Raw genomic sequence first — 8,386 nt, 5'->3', positions numbered from 1 at the left:
TAAAATTTGCGTGTAAGAAGAATGTCCACTTTTGGTTTTAATGCAAAGTAAATCCACACTTTGCCGATAAAGCTTAAGGAAACACTTCCACGTACTGTTTTATTGTTATTTATGTTTGCGCTTGCCTTTAATCTCCTCTAAACATGTGCTATGCACTCACATGACGCCATCGTTTTTAAAGACTTTTGGTAATTGCGCAGACACAACAATGCTGGCATTTTCCACAATGTACACTTTGAAATTAGTTTTCAACTAATTGTCAGTTGAAAACTGCCTTTTCAGTCCAAACAGGCAAAAAAAGTTTCATGTTTTGTCAGAAAACGATGCGTAAATGGCAGGCAATTTATTTATTATTATTTTTTTTTTTTTATAGATAGGAACACTACGTATAAGTTCATCTAGAACTTACACATGAACAAATATTTTGCATGTTGAGCTTGCATGTTTGAGCTTCTTTTACCACACAAGTCTAAATTTGCTCAATGTATTAAGTGCATTTTAATCATGTCACTTCAGACGACTTGGACTGAAGTGCTCAAATTGTTTGTCGGAGAATAGACATTCAGTGAATGGACAGAAATGTCTCAGATTTGCTTTTTAAAGACAAACTAATGACTTGATTTGGTATAGAAATTCAGATTTTGGTGGGAAATCAACTTTTAAAGTGCACCTATTATGCCCTTTTTTACAAGATGTTAAATAAGTCTTTGATGGCCCTAGAGTGTGTATGTGAAGTTTCAGGTCAAAATGCGACGCAAATTATGTTTTTAACGGCCTCTTTTAGGCTTTGATCCAAATTGTGCCATTTTGGCGACTGTCACTTTAAATTCAAATGAGGTTTTGCTTCCAGCCCTCTTTTAAAAGTTACCTTAGGCAGGCACGGTGTGAAAACTCTAATGACAGATGGCTGCTTCTCACTCAGGGCTGTTTATGCTAATGAGAGAGAGATGTCACTAATGGGCAGGGCTTTCCCCCTCTGATGACATGTACAAAGGGAGAATGTCAATCAAAGTGTTTCTGCAGACTGTTTTTATCATGTGTGATTATAATAAATATAATTAATACATTTTTACTATTAGAAGCTGGTTATATTCAAACATTGTTGCCTCACAACTGTTCAAACTCTTTATAAAAGTGATTTTTGCGTAATAGGTCCCCTTTAATTATCTTATTTTAGTTAGAGGTAAAATACTGTCTTAGAGGTTATACTTGTGATTAACAGGAATCCTGTGAGTCACATAAATATGGAGAGCATGTAAATAAAAATACATTAGAATGACATAAAATCAAAACATTTACTTTTTGCCCAGGAGATTAAACATTAATACTTTTTTTTGTAACCTATTGTATTGTACCATAAGAATAAGTTCGTAAAAGTATTTAAAAGGACAAAGATGAACGTTTGGAAATGTATTCCATCACATTTACTCATCTTTTGTTTATGAGGATGTACATAAGTTATTGTAAAATTAGTGCTTGTAAAAGTGCATACATGTTGAACTCAGGCATAGAGGGAACACTGACGTCATATCCTACATTTTGTATCTACTCTAAATTCATTTAAAAAAAACGCTGTAAAATTATGTTTCGGAACCATTTGACAATGACATTTGATTGAAACACTAATAGTTCATTTAAAGATATTTACTGAAAATATTGCAGTATGTTCTCCTGAAATGAAGCTGGAGAAAAGTAATATTTTCATCATTTTTATTGTGATTGTTTATATAATCTGTGGTTTAGATCGGAGGTGAAGGTTGATGCTTTTTAGTTTTAAAAATACACACATTTTGGTTTGCAATTTATGTAAGAATTTGCTTGCAAAACTTTTCTTAAACTTGACATGTTATTTAAGCGTTATTTACAAATCGAAGCTTCCTTTTGTTGCAAATGTGCAGAAAAATTACAATTTAAGTTATCCTAAAAGCTTTTTTCCTTCTTTGCTCTTTAAATGTGCAGATATTCAGACATATTTTCTTTTGCAAAAATGTTTAGTAGCAGTATGTCTAAATAACATTTTGTCAAGGAGACCATTTCATTGTTAGTAACACTATTTGTAAGACTACTACATAGATATCTTGATCCAGACATATAAATGTATAAAGTGAAGTCTGACTTGACATTTAAGTATGACTTAAATGCTTTGCTGAAATGTCTGAATATTCCTTATTTCATTGAATAAAATGTAGTGACAAACATATGATGTGGTTGATGCGTGATCATTTTGTTTGGTGTTTTTTGTCAAATGAATGCTTCCTTTAAAAGGTTTAGTTAGTGTATTTGCAGACAATTTTAAATATTTATAAAAGTGAGTTAATATTCAATTCTATTCATGTTCGATTCTATAGCGCATTTACAATGTAAATTGTGTCAAAGCAGCTTAACAGAAGTTCTAGTAAATTGAAACTGTCAGTCCAGTTTTCAGAGATGAAGTTCAGTTAGTTCAGTTCAGTGTGGTTTAAATTTCACTGCTGAAAGTCCAAAACACTGAAGCGCAAATCCATTGATGCACAGCTCCACAAGTCCCAAACCAAGCAAGCAAGTGGTGACAGTGGTGAGGAACAAAACTTCACCAATTGACGAAAGTGAAGAAAAAAAAAACCTTCAGAGAAACCAGGATCAGTTGAGCACGACCATTTCTCCTCTGGCCAAACTTCTTGTGTGGAGCTGCAGTCTAGGTGCCAGAGGCTGGAGAATGCTGGATGTCCAGAACTGCAGGTGTGAGTAGGTCACCGGCGGGTGATCAAGCTGGCCCACAAGATCAATGCGAAAACTTGTCTGTCACTGTGGTCTTTCAGGAATCAGTATCATGCTCTCTTTTTCCTCCTTGACTGATGCAGCATCAGCTCAGGATACGGCCTGGTCTTGGATTATGGATACCTTGGCATCATTTCTTCCCAGGTCAATAATAATAAGCAATTACTAATAATTAGGCCCAGACAGAATCTGTGGACATTTTTTTGCTTTTTCTGCAGAGGATTTGTAAAAAATCTGAGGATTTCTGCTGAATGATTTTGGGAGTATCATAACTAAAACCTTAATATATGAAATAAAAAATAATAGCTAATAACTTTTATTTAATGTTTACAATGCAAATCCATCTTGATCCACTTATTTGGTAAACAAAGCAAGTCTCTCATATATTTACTAAAATAGAGAAAATATGACTTGAGAAACTGTATTGTAAATTAATCAAATGAACACTTTCATATTAGTCAATAATGTTACTGAAATTAATTTAAAAACTGAATAAATATAAATTTGCACACATTTTAAATTTACACAAATAAATGGACTCTGATGGGCTACAAAAAATCTGTGGAAATCTGCGAATTTTCTGCGCACTTAGATTCTGTGTGGCCTACTAATAGTAAACAATTACTCAGTACTAGTGGTGTAATGGCGTCTTCTGCAACACCTATCAGTGTTGCCAAATTGGGCGGTTTTTAATTTATTTTGCGGGTAAAAAATGACATAGGCGGGTAGTGAAAATTTGGGCGCTTTTGCAACGGCGTGCCCGCCAACCCCGGTCTGCCCTAAAAAAAACGGTTTTGATCTCCCAAAGAGATGCCATAGCCCCCTTTCTTCGCATACATACGCTTAGATGACACAACATCTCAATCCTCCCCCCAGTTAGGAGCAGTTTAGGGCTGGTAATCAGATAAATTGGTTAAATAATGATGTGATTTGAAATAGGTAATTTTAACAGGTGATTGTAACAAAAACAATGATTTGGTACAAAAGCATCCTCGAAAGGTCTAGTTCTTCAGCAGCAAATCTCAGCTGAGGATCGCCAGTTTGCCATCAATACGTGAGAAAATTATTGAAATTTTAAAAACAATGTTCCTCAAAGAAAGATAGGAAGACATTTGGATATTTCACCTTCAACAGTGGATAACAAAACCAAAAGATTTAATGAATGGAGGTAATGGTGGGCAAAGCAAGGCTTCATGAAACAGTGAAACACTCGAAGCTTCGAAACACGTTTCTATAGTGGCACCTAGTAGCCATTCTTAAACATTGCACTGAAACGGCTTCAAAAAGAGAAGCGCTTCAACTAATAATAAGCGAATCATATCCAGGCCCGTAGCCAGGGCTGGTTCGGGTGGTTTGAAAAAGACCGATCTCTCATTGACAAGGTCCAGAATTTGTTTCATACATGAGCTTATTTGTCCTATACTCTGCCATACTGGGTTGAAATCACCCACTGAAGAAGGCTTTAAGACCAAGCTAAATTTTTTGTTGACTGTGCTTCGGCGGGGCTGAGGACAGTTGAATGTGAATTTAATTTAAAACTTCCTTTTTTTAATGATATGTGATCTAATACATTTGTAAAAATATATTTTTTAAATTTATTGTCCTAATTGACCCATCAAAAAAGTGTGGTTATAAAATCCATTCAACAAGCTAATCCAGCAAAAAAAAAAAATGCTTAAAATGTCACTAAAATTCACTATTTAAACCTCGTGATTAAATAGAAAATGAGGCGAATAACCGCAAAAAAAAAGGTCCACTTTTTAAGAAAAAAGAAAAACCAGGCTGGCAACAGGCCTGATATCATATGTTGTGTAACTGCTTTACCCAAGTGTTTGGTGCTTGGATAAAGTATTCTCAACTGAAATGCTGATACCATGGGTTAGAATCTGGCATTAGGAATAAATAACAATTTATTCTTGTAATGATGCCTGAATAAACAGTGCTTAAAAAATTAGGTCATGAAATATGAACATTAATAAAAGACAAAGCCACAATGCCAAATTTTTTTACATATAAAGATTTTTAATTAAAAAAAAAAATGTTCTGCTGTGAATGAACTAAGCCTGCTTTTTTTTTTTTTTTTTTTTTTTTTTACAAATTATTTCTGCAGCCTTTGAAAAAAAAGCCTCTCTTAATGTACTCCTGGCGTACACAAGTAGTTCTGTGCAAGCACATACACATTTGGAGAAATTATTTCTCTCTCCTTTCAGTATCAGAGAATCTTCATTTCTGGGCAAAAATGCATCCGTTACATACTTTTTCACTTCAACTGTTGCATCAGCACTGTTTGTGGAGTGGGATTCACAGACACAATTATCAAAAAGTTCCCATAAACTGTCCAAGCTTAAACTCATGTCATAGCTATATGAAGTTGCAGAACACTAAAAGGGCTCACCATGACTTGTTTGGGTATGCATAAGTGAAGCTCACTCCATCATGAGATTCTTTTCAGCTTCCTAGCCTTTTCCAGTATTTCCAAATGCTATGATTTAAACCTTGGTCAAGCAGCACAATGCCAACGCTCTGAAAGACTGACCACATCTTGACCGCAGACCTTCTTGCAAGCGTGAGTCTGTGCAAAGCAGGAGCAAAGCATATTAATTATATTACTGCCAACAATATGACACTTATGGCCAGTGACCGTATGGCTATCATGGCTTACCTAATTGGACAACTGATTCCTGCTGTGCTAGGCCTGTTTTCTCAGTTAGCTTGAGCTGCAACATCTAGTATCAATTCAGAGACTCTCTGTTCCTCTATAAACTCTGTTGTTGCGAGTTTAAATGGTTGCTGTAATGTTATGGTTTTTTGAACAACGTCGTACTCTGAACTTGACAATAGAGCAGTATCAGATTTTAACTACAGAATTTTTCATAGCATTGCAACATGTCAAAGGTGCTGTTCCATGTGGTTTCCACCTCTTCTATGAGATGGTCTACCTATCAAGACCTGCATTTTTACAAGTTTGTCCTTTGCTTTGTAGCTTGATCTAAACAACCCCAAAATCTTTTTGGCTTGCTGGTGAATTTCTGGAATTTTGTCTGGTCCTGGAGAGTTTAGCTCCAACCCTAATCAAACACACTTGAACCAGCTAATCAAGCTCTTTCTAGATATACTAGAAACTTCCTATTTGGTGTGTTGAAGCAAGCTGGAGCTAAACTCTGCACCGGCCCTGCCCCGAGTTTGGACAACCCTGATCTAGGGCATAGGTCTTCAACTCGATTATGGGAAGGCTGCAGTTGCACAATTTTGCTCTAAACCTAATCAAACACAGCTGATCCAACTAATAAAAGTGTTCAAGACTACTATTAAGCAGGTGTGAGTTGGATGTGGTTGGACCTAAAGTGTGGAGAGATGTGGCCCAGGAGTTGAGTTTGAGACCACTGATCTAGGCCCTTTTTTTAACAATCAAATTAAGATAGTGTGCAAAACTTGGGATGTGTCATAGGTTAAGTAGTTGTCCACTTAACATCATGGTGGATGCATTATCAGTTACCACACTGAACTTTAGAGCATATATATATATATATATATATATATATATATATATATATATATATATATATATGTATATGTATATATATATATATATATATATTATATATATATATATATATATATATATATATATATATATATATATGTATATGTGTATATATATATATATATATATATATATATATATATATATATATATATACACATACACACACGCACACACACAGTATATGTATATAAACACTGTCATGTTTGTGAGGTATCACGTTTACAGTAAATAAGCATAGTAAAGCTTGTAAATGGGATGCAGGGCTTGGATTGACATAGGTTTACTGTAAGTCTTTCTCCCTTTCTCTATATCGGCACTGGTGGGAGGCGTGTGTTGACTCGAGGCCTCAGGCCAAGTGCTTTAGGATCCCGTCCAGTGCCAATATACAACTATATTGCACTGCTACGAGTGTGATATTGCGTTTATACAACAGTTCGACGACATAATCATGTGTATAAAAAAGAAAATCAAACATGTTGACTTTCGAAAACCCTTTTGTACGAGGAACTACTTTCTCTGTTGCAAACGGGATTTCACAATAATTAACACCAAAAAAGCCTGAACAAAGCAAACACTACCAGTTTGTGTGGTAAAAATACAGCACTACAAAATACAAAAAAAGAAAGATGGACTCTGAATGTCACTTGATTTAAAATTATTTGTTTAGCTGTAGTTTGAAACCCCTAAGCACTTATTATGCTGTCTCTGTTGCCATCTTGTGGCGGAACGTCAACTGTCACTTTCTTTGGTCTGCTCAGACAGGATAATGGTGGCCGATGCACTGAATCTGATGCTCAGAAATTATAAATATTTTAAAATAGGCTCTATCTTTATAAATAAACTACATAATTGCAATCCAAACAACTACTTTCTTGACTAAAAAGCCTTAAAAGTACACAATGTTGTCCAACAGGAGCAATATTGTCTAACTGTAGAGTGTCCTCTGCTTGTTGCTGTATGTGGGTGGAGTAATACACAAGGGTGAAGGGTGAAGAGGCTGGACGAGTGCTGTTTATGGTTGTGCCCAACAGAGCCTGGTTTCTCTCAAGGTTTGTTTCTCTTCACTTGGTCAATTGGTGAAGTTTTTTTCCTCGCCACTGGCTTGCTCGGATTAGGACTTGTGGAGCTGTGCATCGATGAATTTGCTCTTCAGTGTTTGAACTTTCAGCAGTAAAATTTAAACTACTGAGCTGAACTAAACTGAACTTCAACTCTGAAAACTGGACTTCACTCGAACTATGTAAAGCTGCTTTGACACAATCTACATTGTAAAATAAATAAACATGAATTGAATTGAATTGTTATTTGCAGAATACCACACGGCTATCAGACAATCAGATTCAAGAACCATAGAAAACTGTTGCATTAATAAATATATTAATATAATATAATATAATATAATATAATATAATATAATATAATATAATATAATATAATTTATACAACAGTTTTGTCTGGTTCTTAAATCTGATTGGCTGATAGTCGTGTGGTATTCTGCAAATAACAATTCAATTCAATTCATGGTTATTCAAGGATTTTTAAAGTGTCTTAACACATTAGGTTTCGTTGCATACCTAGATGACCCAGCAGTGTGAATAGCAGGTCTAATCAAAAAGAGACAATTGAACACTTAAGTAAAAAAATTACTTTTAGAATTTGAAGTAAAGCATACTGGGAACTAGAAACTATCTTGACAAAATAGTACTCACACAAACAAATTTATCTTTACAAGGTTTTCAAATGTAGAAATGCATATGGAAATACTACAGATATGTATTTCGATTGGAAAGAACAAAACAACTGCGACTGACATTTATCTTTGACTTTTTTACCTTCATTCAGTGGCTGTTAGTTCATGTCCAACCACACGAGGGCAGCAGAGAATCATTTACTGCGCTCGTTGCAACAAAATAATAATAATAAATGATTATTAATAGTAATAGACTAATGCTGATAGGCTGTTAATTATAGCCCAATACATATAATATATGTAATAATAATAACATCTATACTCATAAAACAGCACCATTGAATAACTGATAGAATGAATGATTGAATGATTTAAATGAACAAACAATGTAG

Source organism: Danio aesculapii, chromosome 14 (assembly GCF_903798145.1).
Source record: "Danio aesculapii chromosome 14, fDanAes4.1, whole genome shotgun sequence".
Classification (NCBI taxonomy): domain Eukaryota; kingdom Metazoa; phylum Chordata; class Actinopteri; order Cypriniformes; family Danionidae; genus Danio; species Danio aesculapii.
The sequence above is the reverse complement of the archived record's forward strand: the minus strand, read 5'-3'. Positions refer to the sequence as shown.